The following is a 15,152-nucleotide window of genomic DNA, read 5'->3' on the forward strand; positions in this document are numbered from 1 at the left end:
CAGGTCAGGCGGATTGCACAGACGACTTCATTATAAAGGTGGATATTGGCTCATTAATGCTGTTTAAAAATATTTAGCTGCAGGGGCGCCTCGGGGCTCAGTCGGTTAAGCGTCCGACTCTTGATTTCAGCCCAGGTCGTGATCTCAGGGTTGTGAGACTGAGTCCTGCGTCCAGCTCTGTGCTGATGGTGTGGAGCCTGCTTGGGATTCTCTCTGTCCCTCAGCGGCAAATTCCCGAGTTTGGTGGCTTCAAACATTCAACCCATTCGTGTGAAAATAAATTGAAACTGGAAAGCTGTGCCTTTTGTGTGTCAGACTCTGTTCTCACTACCGAGAAGCCAGACACACAGAGACTCAATCCTCACCGTGAAGAGGTTCACAGCGTCCTGGGGGAGGCAATGCGGGGACATCCAACCTGAGGTTGAGACCGGTATGAGGACGAGAGTGCGGAGAAGGTAACTCTGCCTGGACTCTTGGAGAAGGCTCCACAGAGAACATGATGTTTTACAGAAAGAGGGAGACTTTGAAAGTGAGGAAGGACACTTCAAGCTCAGGGGGCTGAGAGCACAGAGTCCTGACAGCACTTTGAGAACGAGTGGCGCGGCGAGGCTGGGCCAGAGAGGGAGAGGGCAGTTCATTTACATAATTCCAGACTAAGGAATTATGCTGTGTGGGCTCTAAGGACTCAGTGAAGATTTTGCAACAGGAGAGTACAGGGTGGACACTGTCCCTGCCAAGACAAGAATCATAAAAGCAGCCTGTTACTACCCTGTGCACCCACCCGAGGGCATGCAGCACCCCAGGAGTCGCCCGGGCGGGAGAGCCACAGTGTTTCTCAAAGCAACGGGATATGTTGATAGTATACATGCCAAGAGAAGACTTTCCACCTTGCCTGCTGCTCCCGCCCCTCACTCCCACAGATCCCAGTCTCCAGCTTAGACTCATCCCCAGAGCTGTCCGCCCTCCTGGAGCTGGAAGACGAGGTGTTTCTAGAATCTTCTGGATTCTAGAATCTTCTGGACTCTTCTAGAGTCTTCTGGATCTCTCCCCATGAAACTATCCAAAGCAGGTCTCTGAATGAGGAGACTGCCACCCAGCCCTGGAGGCAGCAGGCGAGTCAGGCACTGGCCCACAGGGCCTAAGGGAGGCAGAGCCGACCTCCTAGAAAGCGACGCTTCTTCGCCACCGCCATGTTTCTCATTTTCTCTTCATGTGCGTTTGTTCCTGCCCAGAGTTAATGGCAGGAGATCGAATGGATCCGTATACAGATCATTGTCATATTATGTATTGGGACAAGACCTCAAAAACAAGCCTCAACTTCTAAGAACAAGGAATTTGTTCAATAAACCGTGGTACATCCATACAACGTTCTACTGTGTGGCCGCGATAAATGTCGGAGGAAAGAATATGTGAGGAGATGATACGATGGTCTTCATTGCTGAGCGCTAAATTCTGCATGATTTCTTCTTCTTTTTCTTTTATGGAGCTCCCAAATTTCCCATAACGCGTGTACATGTTTTAATAAAAACAGAACATTATTTTAAAATCAGCATAATTTTTTTTCTCTACTTTGAGGCCAAACACTTTGGGATTCTATACCATTTAAAGCAACTATAAATTTAGAAAACGCTTAAAACATAGCTTCATGTATAATTTACCTAAGGAATCAAGTGTACATTTCTGAGCATTTCAAAGCTGTAATTCAGCCGTGGTCCTGGAGACCTGGTAAAGCCTTGAGAGCAAAATGTAAGATGTTTCATCATCCATCAAAACTCCCTGGCACACACAGATTTTATTCTTGCAAAATTTGGGCAGATACCATAGTTTTTATTACTGAACTTGCGGTTTTCTCTCTCTCAAGTCTGGGATTTAAAAATTACAAATATAACGGCATAAAAAGGTAGATGTGTTTTACCTCCCACACAATTATTACTCATTGTTTATCATTTATGGTCTCTGACCCCAGCAATCCCTCTCCCAACACACACACACACACACACACACACACACACACACACACAGTATAGCAGTCCTGTTTAGGTTACCATTCTGAAAATAACCTTGATTTAAACGTCGTGTGGATCAACAACATGGAATATATTTTGTACAAATGCAGTTGGAAAAGGTCTTTATAGAATTTAGAATTTCCTTTTTTCTTGCTCTGATAAGCTTGAGCAAAATCATGTTTTGCTCAGTTTTGTAATGAATGTTTCTCTTATGATTTTTGATAGAGAGTCTTACTTGCTCCTCTGATGAGAGGTTCCCAAGTAAGTTTAAGTGTTCGTGGTGACTGAGTGGTTTCTCTGGAAATGGGGGGATACACCTCTGGTACTTTTACCCACTTTTTTATTTACCCCCTTTTATTTGCCTTCTTTTTCCACATGCTACGTTTTCTTTTTTCCCCCGGGCTTGTGGTATTTGTCGCTGAAAGACACGGGTTTCTGCTTAGTATTTGGGGGTAATCCAAGACTGCAAATTGCTATGATTTTCATAGACACTCACTCTACAAAAATCTCTGTAAAACTGCATGAAGCTAGGGCTTGAGCTAAGGCACGAGCCTTGAACTTGAGGTAATATTTCTACCTAAAGAAGAAAACAAGGGATGGTAAAGCCAACTGAAGGACAGAGGACAGTTCTCTTCTGAGACCTCAACACGGAGGGGTCTTAACATAGGCGTGCATAGACACTTTCACTGTGTTCTCTTCACTGCCGAAAGGCAGGCTTAAAGAATGTTAGAGTAAGCTTCATAAAAACACTCTTTCTTATTGGAAAGGTAACATTCGTTTCCGATTGGCAACTGGAACCATTTTTTTATTGTTTTCATGTTGGAGATGTCACACCTAGCTTCCTAAACATTCTTTCTTGCTGGGAAGGGGCATTCCTATAAAATGGAAACTCTGGGGTGGCCTCACTGGAGATTCCCTATTAACAAAATACAGAAAATCTTAAAACGATGAGCAGATCTCACCTTCCAAGTACCTTAGTTAATCCTTGGGACCCAGGGAGGCAGTTTTGAGGAAGCTGTGTTAACACTTAAAAGCCACCTGGGTACCATATAATACAAGGAAGTCACAATTCACCAGAGCTCATGGTACTTTTGAAAAGCGTTTTACATCCTCCTGGGGCAGGGAGCTCGGGCACAAGGAAAATCTGGCTCAGGTATTTGTGGTTTTTATAGCTGCCATATCCAAGAAAGTCAAAGTCAAGGGCCTTCTAGCAGAATCTGTTTTACATGCCAATATGCTTTATAGAGTCCTCACTGCAGATGGGGAAACCGAGCTCCCTGAGAACAGATTTATACTTGCCCAAAGACAGCACAATCGGTCATTAAGAACAATACTTCTACGCCAGAGAAAGACAAGGACTGTGTGATATTACTTTTGTGTAGAATCTAAACAAGTTTAAACACTAAAATACAAAGTAAAATAGTGGTTATCCGGGGATGGGAGGAGGATAAAATGAACGGTGTTTAAGGCTATAAACTTGTGACTAGTAGTAAATGAGCTATACAGATCAAATGCCCAATATTACAAATATAGACAGTAATATTGCACTGTAATTATGTAACGTGATAAATATGGCTACATGGGCAATCATATTGCAATACATAAATGTATTGGAGTAACAGTTGTCCACCTTAAATTTACACATTGCTACATGTCAAATTTATTCAATAAGAAACAAGACTTCACACAAATACATTAAAAAAAAAACAACCTTTGAAGTGTTCCTAATTTTGTTTTCATGTTCCAAATGCTGATTAATCCATTAACTCCAGATATTTGGACAACTTGACTTTTTGTGAACAGCACTTTGAAATTTAATGCAGAGCTCCCTTGTCAGAATTTTACAGTTTTGGCTCCTGAAATGACTAGTCTTGACAATCCCCTCACATGTACTCCCTCACTGAAGTGTAAGGAACATCTTTTTCTCCAGCTCCTGGCCCGGATTCAGGTAGTAAAGATTTTCCAAACACCTGCATGAATATCAGCAAGATCCAAATCTGCTTAAGGGGCCTGTATGTTTTCATCTTGAAAGAAGTCCTGTTTCCTCCACCAAGCGCTACCGAGCTCTGCTTCAGATATCATATACTCCTTCCGAAAAGGTCTTTTCCTTCTCCTCAGGAATGATTAGGAAAAGCTTGTGATGCTGAGAAGAAAGAAGGTATTGGCTAGCCCAGTTTTGTGGGAGAGGAGAGGAAAGGAAATCTTCGGAACCTTTCGCAAGAGTGGAGTGATCTAACTTAACCTGCGTGGGAATGACTGGGGATAGGGTTCAACCCTTCGGACTTTCTCGTGGAGCTAAAACACCAAAGAGAATGGAGTTAGGGGTCCGAAGGTTAGCTAGAGACATCTGAAAAGCCCCAAATCTTTTCTCTTAGAGCGGTGCGATATTCAAATCACTCATAAGTACTCTTGGACGTGCTTACAGTTCCATGAATATCTAATGTCACTTTGAATCTTACTTCTGTTAAACCACATCCTTCTAAATATCGTAATGAACTTACTGTCGCTTCTTTCAGGACTCAGGGCTATTATTAGCTGGCCTGCACTCCACATGGCTTCTCCCACACGGCAAATCCTTTGCTCTCTCTCGTTTCACCCACTTATAACTGCCAATGGCCTGTCATCGCAAGGGAGAGCTGAGCACTTTGAAGGCAGACCTTACAGAGTGTGTGACCTTCAACAAAGTTACTTAACTGTCCCAAATTTCAGCCTCATGTATGACATAAGAGTAATTAATTACAGCGCCTACCTCATGGGTTTCTTGTAAATCTTACACAACATAATGCAGTAATAATGCATTTAGCCCAGTTCTGGCATGCAGTAAGGGTTTCGTTTTTTAAACTAAACTAGTAAGTAGCATTTATTAAGTGCTTATTATTTATGAGACAACGTCTTTATCACTTCATTCACATCAACCCATTTAATACTATTATTACCTCATTTTACAGATGAGGAAATGGAGCCACTGACTTGTTGAAAATTTAAAAGATCAATAAACAATATGACTTTCTTCCTTTCCCAGGTTGGAAAAGAATTGAGAGATAAACACAGGGCGAGGGCAGAGGAAGCTCTAAACGTTACTTTTATTACCGATGCAGTTAGAGAAGATGTCTCCAGACGTGCAACCTTGCTAATCTTTTTTCCCAGAAGACAATTTGCCCTCCCACTTACAGGCATCACTGGACAATCGCGAGTCTCCTGGGGAAGAGGAGCAGGTTACCACCTGCAGAGCAGAGAGCCCGGCCAGAAGGCTTCCTCTCATCAGGAAGCCAGATCTGAACTGAGGGAAGGAGAGACTGAACTGAGCATGCCTAGAACCTTCCCTCAACCCCGCTCTGAGGTTAAATAAATAACCTGTCAAGAGGAATAAATAAGAGGTAAGGTGGGAATCCAGACATTAGCCTAATAAAAACCCCACAATAGGAAAAATGGGAGCTAGGGTCTACAAAGCACTCCAAAGACCATCACCATCACCATCATCATTATCTCCTTGATTAAGACTCACTTTTTTACATCTATTTTGGACTGTTTAGAGTTTTGTTTTTTGGGTTTTGGCTTTGCTTTTTTTTTTTTTTTAATCAGCTTTGGCAAGTAGTGGTTTTCTAGGAATTCATCTATTTCATATGTATTTTCAAGTTGGTTGACATAAAGATGTTTATTATTTTTTTAAAACGTCTGTAAGATCTTAACAAAATTTCTTTGTTTACTGCTGAGATGGATACTTAGACCATTGATTTTTTTTTCAGCCCTTCTTTTTTTTAACTGTATGTATTGATTTAAAAGTATAAAATGTCTCCCTACGAATGACTTCAGGGACACTTGTGTGGCTCATTCAGTTAAATATCTGACTTTGGCTCAGGTCATGATCTCATGGTCCATGGGTTTGGGCCCCGTGTCAGGCTCTGTGCTGACAGCTCAGAGGCTGAAGCCTGCTTCAGATTCTGTGTCTCCCTCTCTCTCTGCCCCTCCCCTGCTCATTCTCTCTCTCTCTCTCTCTCTCTCTCTCTCTCTCTCTCTCTCAAAAATAAATAAACATTAAAAAAATAATGACTTCAGTTGCATATACAAGTTTTGACTAGAGTCTTCTCATTATCATTCAGTTCAAAATATTTTCTTTTCTTTTCTTTTTTTTTAATTTTAGAGGAGGGGAAGGGGTAGACAGCAAGAGAGAGAGACTATCAAGCAGGCTCCATGGCCAGTGCCAAAAATTAATCAATTCAAGGAAAATCAAGAGTGTCCATGTAAGTCAGACAAGGGAGGAGGCAGACATGATCTATGTAAAAATCAACCAAGATACATTCCCTGACTTCAAGTTTTCAGTCTATTGAGAAAGACATATTGATTTTGTTACCATCGGACAAAGGCTCTGGTAGGGGTGGTCACAGGGCCTTTGGGGAGCACATACATATTAGGTGCACTTGACCCATTTCTGGGGTAGGGTGGGGTTGCCGGGAAAGATTTCATGGAAGAGCTGACATCTAAAGCTGAGACCTGGAGATGAGCAGGAGTTAAGTAGACCAGAGTGAACCGCCAGATGCTTGAAGATGCAGCATGAGACAGTTGGGAGCCACAAACCAGGGCCACAGTTGGAGAAAGGCATGCAGGCAAGGGGACTGCATGTACAAAGGTCCAGGGGCAGGACAGACCAGGCCCCATTTTGGTTATGTGTCACAGCAAGAGTTGCATTTCTGAAACACAGATCTTATCATGTCATTCTTCTGCTGAAAAGCCTCTAACAGTTCCCTGCTCCCTACAGAGAAATGTCCCAAGTCCTTAGCAGACATGCAGGGCCCCTCGCGACTCGGCCAGCTTACTTGTTCAATCTGTTTCTACTACTCTGCCCACCTGAATAAACCAGCTGTCCCAGCCACATCCTTGCTCACGCTCTTCCCTCTGCTTCCATATACCTTCTCCCTCCTCTGTTCAATGACTTTCCACCTGTTTTTCAAAGTCCACTTACATGTCACTTCTTCCCTGGGCATCCAGATGAAATCAAATGTTTCTTTCTTCACCATCATTCTTCATTTCCATGGTATCTTTCTCTGTGCCTTAATGCTTAAAATACGGTATGATTAGTTTTTGTTTATCTGTTTCTTTTGTCTGATGGATGTTGAGCTCTTTGACATCTCATACATTTCTTTTGTGATCGAATTGATTTGACCTCTAGTTTTGCCAATCACTGGTTCGATATTTCTAATTTCATCCTTTCCCCTTAAATTATAGCTAAGTTTATCAGTATGTACGATTTCATTTTCAGGTCAAGAAATATAGCTCATATAATTTCTTTACAGATAAACATTTATAGAAATAGTAAATTAAAGTGGGGTCAAGGTACAGCTGTAAGCTTTTGTAGAGTGTAATAACTACGGTAAAAATCCCAAGAAAATCCCAAGATGATAATTCGGCAGATAACCTACCCATAGCTTTGATTCCTGGGCACCGCCACTAGAAGTGAAAGATCCCCACTGAGTTCCCTCTTTAGATTAAGAGATTATTTGTGACCAATCTGCCACTTGGAGTCACAGGGAGTGAGGCCCAGGAATCTGCATTTATAACAATCCTAACTTTCAAAAGTACACTCCCTCACTCCCTGCTTTCTCCCAGGCAATCCTTCGGCACCCAAAGTTCCAGAACTCCTGCCAATGACCTCCCCTGGTAAAACAATAAGTCACTTCTTTTCTGGCTAAATTGCATTTTCCTAGGAGGTACAACCAAAACCACGTATTATTGAACACTATGAGCCATTCGCTCCATGGTGTCTAGGTGAACTCAAATGTGAAAAATACGTAACAAGTGTCTGTACTAACTTCAACATGGTGATAATTATAAAGAGTTTGAACTTCTAGTCATTCCAAAGGTGAACAACTGTAGTCATGAGCCAGGGAATTTGAAAAGACATTTCCTACTAATTAATTATGCAGTTCTGGGTAGATATATTTGTAGATGTTACTGTTTGAAAGTCATGATCCTGCTTTCCTCACCCATCCTTTTTTGCATGAACGTGAAACTTAGTAGTTAATAATAATCACCAGAAGTAATATAACACTAACGTTAAACATCTGCCTTCTCTAGGAAGATGGCGAATGTCACCATATGTTACACATGGTTATTATTATTCCAGATCCTATTAGTATTGCAAACTCATGTACCACGAGGTAAATCATGCTCACAAAATTGAAAATCAGAGTGCAGGAAAATACAAACATTTAAGACACATATATCACAGTTTCATTGTGTGGGCAGAGACAGTGAGAGTAATATTAAAGTGGTCTCCATTTGGCATATATTTAATAATACTAGTTTGTGGCAAGATGTTCAGATGGTAGTGTTTGGTGAATGTAATAACAATAATTATATACTGTGTGCCCCAACTGTACAGAGCTTTCTATACATTGTCTCTAGTCTTTATAATAACCATCCGAGGAAAGTGTCACCCCAACCTTTTCAGCTGAATGAACTGCATAGGCAATTGTCTAAAATCACACAACTAGTTAGTGACAACACTCGTTTATTTTTTTTTAATTTTTTTAATGTTTTTATTTATTTCTGAGATAGAGAGACAGAGTGCGAGCGGGGGAGGTGCAGAGAGAGAGGGAGACACAGAATCCAAAGCAGGCTCCAGGCTCTAAGCTGTCAGCACAGAGCCCGAAGCGGGACTTGAACTCACGAGCTGTGAGATCATGTCCTGAGCCGAAGTCGTACGCTCAACCAACTGAGCCACCCAGGTGCCCCAGCAACCCTAGTTTCTGAACCCAGGATTGCCTGACCTCAGAGTCCGTGCTCTTTTTTGCTGAGATTATAAACTGCATGAGGGCAGTTTTTATTGTTTTTATTCCCTGCTTGATTCTCTGAGCTTTGAAGAGGCCGTGTTATAGTGTAGGTGCTCAATAAAAAAAAGAATAATAGCTTGCTGACAGATCAAGAATTTCATCCTTGCCAGTTTCCCTCAAACAAATCCTTAATCCACAATTTGATAGTAACCTCACCCAAATAAAAGTAATACTCATCATAATAGGCAAAATTAGAATAATAAAAAAAATGCTTGATTAATCCAAAAGAGAGCAAGAAACAAGTGGGAGAAAAAAGAGGTGGGGGGAACAGAAAAAGGTGGGACAAACAAAACAAATACTGAGACGGAAAATTTAAACTCAGTATGCCAGCGATTGAATTTAGGGTTTAGTAAACGAACTACTGCAATGAAAAGATAAAGATATTAGACTTCAGTTCTAAAATCATATCCATAATATTCACTTAATTCTTTTATTATTTCTTCCTTTTTCACGTCTGTCTTGTAGATGAAAGATGAAGCCTTAAGGGAGTGAAGAAACTCGCCATGGTGACTCAGCCCATAAGTAACAGAGTCAGGACATGGACCCCAATGGTCCAGCCCAGAACCCTCACTCATGGCCATTTAATACACCCTCGGCAAAGAGAAGGTGCTGTCCAGCTTGGCAAGAATGGCGTCCAGGCAATGCTACAGGCAGAGCCAGACTGCAGCTGGCAATGGGGAATGGTCAAGTTCAGCCCCACCACAATGAGGAATATAAGCTCTTGGGGAATGAACAGGGTTTCTGGAACAACTGATATTAGAGAACACAAATCTGAGGTACAGCCAATATAGGGAAACGTATAAAAAGTAGAGAAAATGGATGGTTGATCGATCCTAGGTTGGGGTTTTGCTGGAAAGTGGCTGAAGACAAGATGGTCTGGGGAGAGACTGGTTTAAAAATTCCATCTTGGAATCTAGGCAGAGTGGGGGGGGGGTGCTGCGAGTCAGGGGGAAGGTGTAGCTAAAGACAGCAAGGGGTTGGGGGTCACGGGGACCAGACATTTGCTTGAGGCTGAAGAGCAGGAAGCAAGAGAAGAGGCCTAGAAGAATATTAGCTTGCTGTCAGAGAGAGTAGGATGGGTGTCCAGACAACGTCTTACAAGGCATCCTAGAGGTAAATTAGAAACAAAGATAAAGTCGGGAAAATAGATTTATTCTTGAGATGCCCGGGTGGCTCAGTCGGCTAAGCGTCTGACTTTGGTTCAGGTCATGATCTTATGGTCTGTGGGTTCAAGACCTGCATCCGGCCCTGCCCTGACAGCTCGGAGCCTGGAGCCTGCTTCGGATTCTGTGTCTCTCTCTCTCTCTGCCCCTCCCCTGCTTGCACTCTGTCTCTCTTTGTCTCGAAAAATAAACATTAAAAAAAAGTTTAAAAAATAGCTTTATTCTTAATCATTAAATTTCAAGGATAAAGACACAAGCTGGAAGCTACAAGTCACTTCTTGTTACCTGAACCACCATTTCATGAGATTATTAAAAACTCTGATCACAGATCATTAAAAAATTCTAAATTGCTCCAGGTAACAGATTGCTTTCTCTGAATCACTCATTTTTTTTTCTGAAATAAGGAGAAGAAAAATAGTTAAAATTAGCCACCTTTTTATAAGGCACTTGCTGGAACTAATTAGTAATTATTTTTTAACATAAGCAGTTGGTATGAGAGTGGTGATAATATATTTACAATATAAACTTAGCATCATTAATGAGATTGTCATTTGTGGAGACAAGACTGTCAGAAGCTGTCCCCTTTATGACGGAGAGCCTCTCTTTCAGTTCCAGGGTGGAAGGTGGCAGTCAGAACACTCTTAACAAAAAAATTCTGCAAGAATAATGTATGCCATGATATATATTTGAAGAGCTGTAATATGCACAGTGTTTGAAGGCTTTCTAAAAAACAAATGAACAGTTTTTAGCCTAACAGCTAAAGCTTGAGCGTCTTAAAGATTTATCAACATAAAAACGTGGCTTCTTTACAACAAAGTATTCGCATGGATGGAAACTCTTTGATTCTCTGATAACAAATGCGTCTTTTTGTATTAATTCTTAAGTAGCCTAACATTAGCCTTTTCCCTTCTAAACTCCCATATTTGGATTCAGAGTGAGACTTTCTTTTCCCTTCTCATTTAATCGATGTTGGCACGAAGCTCCCCTCTGTCAGCTTGATATTCTGCTCTGGTCTGACCTAATTCTGCTCAGGCAATGAATCCACTTACTCCCCCTGGCTGGGCAAAAGGAAGAAGACATGGGAGAGAAGTGAGATACCAAAGTCTTTCTTGTGTTAGGCTGTTTTAGGGCGTCGGCCTAATTTAAGTACTTGGATAACATTCCCCAGACAGTGTGAAGGGTTTTCTTAGTTCACATTGGGCCGTGCTTGAGCCTAACTTGACCTCACTCATCCCCATTCCAGCTATGCGGAGAGACCTCTTCTGGCAGAGAAGGATCGAGAATGCTTTTTCCACCCCCTCGAGTCGGTGATACCTAACCCCCGTGTGTAATTTCGGAGCGCCCTTCCAAGCGCTGGAGTGTCCGGTGGTGTTTGTGAGCCCTGCTTGCTGTTGTAGACACTTCCGTCATCATCATTTATGCTGTGGCAAAGCTCTCGTGTGTTTCAGTAAAAAGAAGATTGTGCTTGGGTTTTGTCTTCGCTTGACATGGCTTCTTCCCTCTGCTTGCTGATGTGGTATTTTCCAACGAACCACTGTCACCACAACAGCAGGAATCCTTAGTTGTAGCAAAAACTCATAACAGAGCTGAAATTTCCATAAGACAACTCAGACTGGGGAAAACATAGTTTAGCCTTTTTTTTTTTTTAACATTTATTTATTTTTGAGAGACACAGAGAGACAGAGCATGAGCAGGGAGGGGCAGAGAGAGGGAGACACAGAATCTGAAGCAGGTTCCAGGCCCCGAGCTGTCAGCACAGAGCTTGATGTGGGGCTCAAACTCACAAACCGTGAGAGCTGAGGTCGGACGCTTAACCGACTGAGCCGCCCAGGCACCCCGAGTTTAGCCTTTTTTCTATAACTGATTGTATTTTGTTCTAGGACTCCATTTCCAGTGATGGCCCCCAAAGCATAACTTGGATCTGCTAGACACTGTGAATTGCCTGTCTAAAGCCCATTCTCCCCTTCTCTACTAAAAATACTCCAATTTTATCCTAGTCACAAAACACCCAACCAAAATTTATGCTTCCCAGATTCCCTTGCAGCAAGTACGGACCTGTAGCTAGGTTCTGACAAATAGAGTGTAAACTGAACTACTGAGTGTAACTTCTGGAATAGCCCTTTAACGTAGGATAACTCAACCTAGAGTATACACTTCACGCTCCCCCACTTTTCTCCATTGCTGTCTAAAATGCTGGAGCTCTCCCATCACTTACTCACTGTCTTACTTGATTCTAATATATCATTTTGAATTGTGGTCTTTTCTTTTGCCACTATATCTTGCTTCTTCAAGAAGAAAACATCAAAATCAACTTCAAGTCATGGGCTGCCTTTTCAAGCTGTGTCATGTGTGTGTGTTTGTATGTGTGTGCATGTGTGTGTGCTTGCATGCATGCACACACTTTGGTGGTAGAGGTAGAGTTATAAAAATAATAGAAGAAACAATTCCTGACATGAAGAACTGTATCACAAGGATGAGACTTACTCGGTGGGAATAATGACAGAACATAAACAAGGTAGATACAGATAGACTGATACCCAGAAAAATGGAGATCTGATATAGACATATTTCAATCTAGTTTCAAATAAGTATCTTACACGGGACTGTAAATTATCATTTTCCTCCCCTGTACACCCAGAGTTTCTGCTGTTCATGTGTTCAGAACTGAAATGCTCAGAAAGGATGAGATGGAGAAAGGCCCCTCACCTTTTGGAACTGTAAAGATTTGGTAATGCCCTGCTCCCACTATCTGCTTACAGAGGACCCCTCATGACCACATATGAACACATTCCAGGCGGACAGAAGATAGCCCCCTCTATTCTATGTCTGAGGACTTCTGCTACTGCTGCTTAACAAGAACTACAGGGCAAATGATCAGGATGACAGCTCAAGACACAAAGGAAATCGTTTAAACATTCATTAAATGCAAACCCCTTTTTAATTTGAAGTGTCTTAAAAACACAGACACCACATAGATACGGATATGGGTCTTACTGTCTTTGTCACGTCTCTACAATATATATCAACCAAAGGAAGTGTCCATGATACCATAATAAAGCATCCTGACAAACTTCGATTTACCATTTAAAAAATGCTAATTCTGAAAGTGATTAATACAGTAACATTTCCAGGCACCTAGGATCTAACAGAAAATGTTTCAAAATTAGAGCACCATAAAAAGAGTGGTATTCACAAGAAACATAATTTAGGTCACAAATTACAGTAAACTCACAGGTTCCCTTCTCAGTGGTTTGACCCTCAGGATAAAGCAGTCCTGCTGTAAATCGCATGCCATGTGAGTGCTTCCTTGAAATGAGTGACTGATTGGAGAGTGGGACTCTCTCAAACAATCTTTTGAAGTTCATTCGTTGTATCGTAATATGCGTGCAGGTGTGGCGAAGACAGCGGCTACCCACGGAAGATTCAGGCTTCCCTTCTACAGCGTACAGTCATGGCTGGGAAGTGGCTGTCCTGGTATCTGCGTGGGCCCACGCTGGCTCGGTTCCAGGTCAGGAATGTAGGCGAGAGTGATGTGTGACACTCGGGCCTGGCCCATGAACACCCGTGATCTTGCACGTTCTCTGTCACCCTCCATCATCTGGCTGGCTCTGTGAAATACTGTGTGGAAGGCTGTTAGCGAAGGATGCCCTGAGACTGGTCTTTAAGCAAACATTAAACATGGTGCCAAACCAGTGCGATTTGGGGACTTGCCTATTCTCACAGCACTGCTGTCACTGACGTGGCAGGTTGTGGTGTATCAGCCACAGCCAACCCCTCCCCTCTCAGGGCCATCATCTTCCTTTCACTAACGATAAGTCTCTTTTCATGTCCCCTTCCCCATTTTTTTGGTTCCTTACATTTCTGGTTGACATATTCCATATAATACCTTTTTTTTTTTTTGGCTTATAAACCGCAGAAATCTATTTTTCACAGTTCTGGAGGCTGGAAGTCCAAGATCAAGGTGCCAGCATGGTTGGGTGAGGGTCCTCTTCTGGTTGAAGACTTCCATTCTCACATGATAAAAGGAGTAGGACACCTCTTTTGAATCACCTGTCAGTCCATTCATTAGAGCTTGAGTCTTGGTTTTCTCCTTACAAAGGCTACTGCTGCCCACGGCTGAGGTCAGGACTCCGAGAAATGGTAGGAGAAGGAGGTGGTGGACACAGTCGCCTGATGGTGTGTTCTCCTTCATTGTTTTCCCTTCCACACTGAGTCCTCTTTCCATCCCAGGACTATGAGAATCACACTCTGAGCCCTGGCTGTCCATGCCCTTCTGAGGTCAGCGGGGAGACTACATTGCAAGAGTGGCTTCTGGACCTTTTCTGGGAAGGGCAGAGCCAGGGGCTTGTTGCATAATGAGCCCTGAGAACACCCAGGAAACCCAATCTCATTGTGTTTATGACAAGGTGGCGCCTGATAAAAAGCCTCAAGGGCTCTCACTTACAATTTTTTTTTATCCCCCTCATCTTCCCCGAGGCTATGCCAATGAATAATGACCATTTGAAATTCTTCCAAGGAGGACCAATCACTATACAAAACAGTAGCTGGCTCCTTCATGTAATATCCCCGGAATTTATATCATGGCAACGTTCTCGTTCCATTTCATAATAGGGAATTGCTTGAGAAACCACCACATTTTACCGCCTTTGCATTGTGTTCTTCAGAAGGTAGAAGTTCAGGTCTCGGAAAGGGGGTAAGTCCACTCCAAAGTGGGCCTGGGAGCATACGTGTGCGTGCGTGTGTGAATGTGAGTGTAAGTATGTTCCTATTTGCTTCGGTGCCAAGTGGTCTAGACTGGTACCAGAAAACTGTCTCTCAGGGGTTGAAACCAAGTGGGTTATGGGTCCCAAGACGGATTTGACCTGAAAAGTCAGAAGTCTTTGTTCTTGTTACTGCTATTTATTCACAACCAGGGCAACGTTGTGTTTACATGGTCACAGGGTGAATCCCAGGTCCAGCACTCACCAGCTGTGTAATCTGAGTATAGTCCTTAAACTCTCTACTCTTCTGTTTCCTCTTCTGAAATATGGGAATTATCATGACTCCTACTCCATAGGGGTCTGTGAGGATAACATGAGATAAATATAGAATTCTTAACATGGGGCTGTAATAGGAATCCTCCGTTTAAATTAGCTAATACCACTAATAATTTT

At 42.4% G+C, this 15,152-nt stretch overlaps 1 long non-coding RNA gene across 1 annotated transcript in view; it reads right to left on the reverse strand.

Annotated features, from left to right (window-relative positions):
- Positions 1-10,199: 10,199 nt before the first annotated feature.
- LOC109497596 overlaps positions 10,200-15,152 on the reverse strand; it is a 379,881-nt gene continuing 374,928 nt past the window's right edge. Inside the window, exon 15 of the long non-coding RNA XR_006594206.1 lies at positions 10,200-15,059. This is a non-coding gene — a long non-coding RNA (uncharacterized LOC109497596). The remainder of the gene's footprint in view (positions 15,060-15,152) is intronic.

The sequence above is a fragment of the Felis catus genome, chromosome A1 (genome assembly GCF_018350175.1).
Source record: "Felis catus isolate Fca126 chromosome A1, F.catus_Fca126_mat1.0, whole genome shotgun sequence".
Taxonomy (NCBI): Eukaryota; Metazoa; Chordata; class Mammalia; order Carnivora; family Felidae; genus Felis; species Felis catus.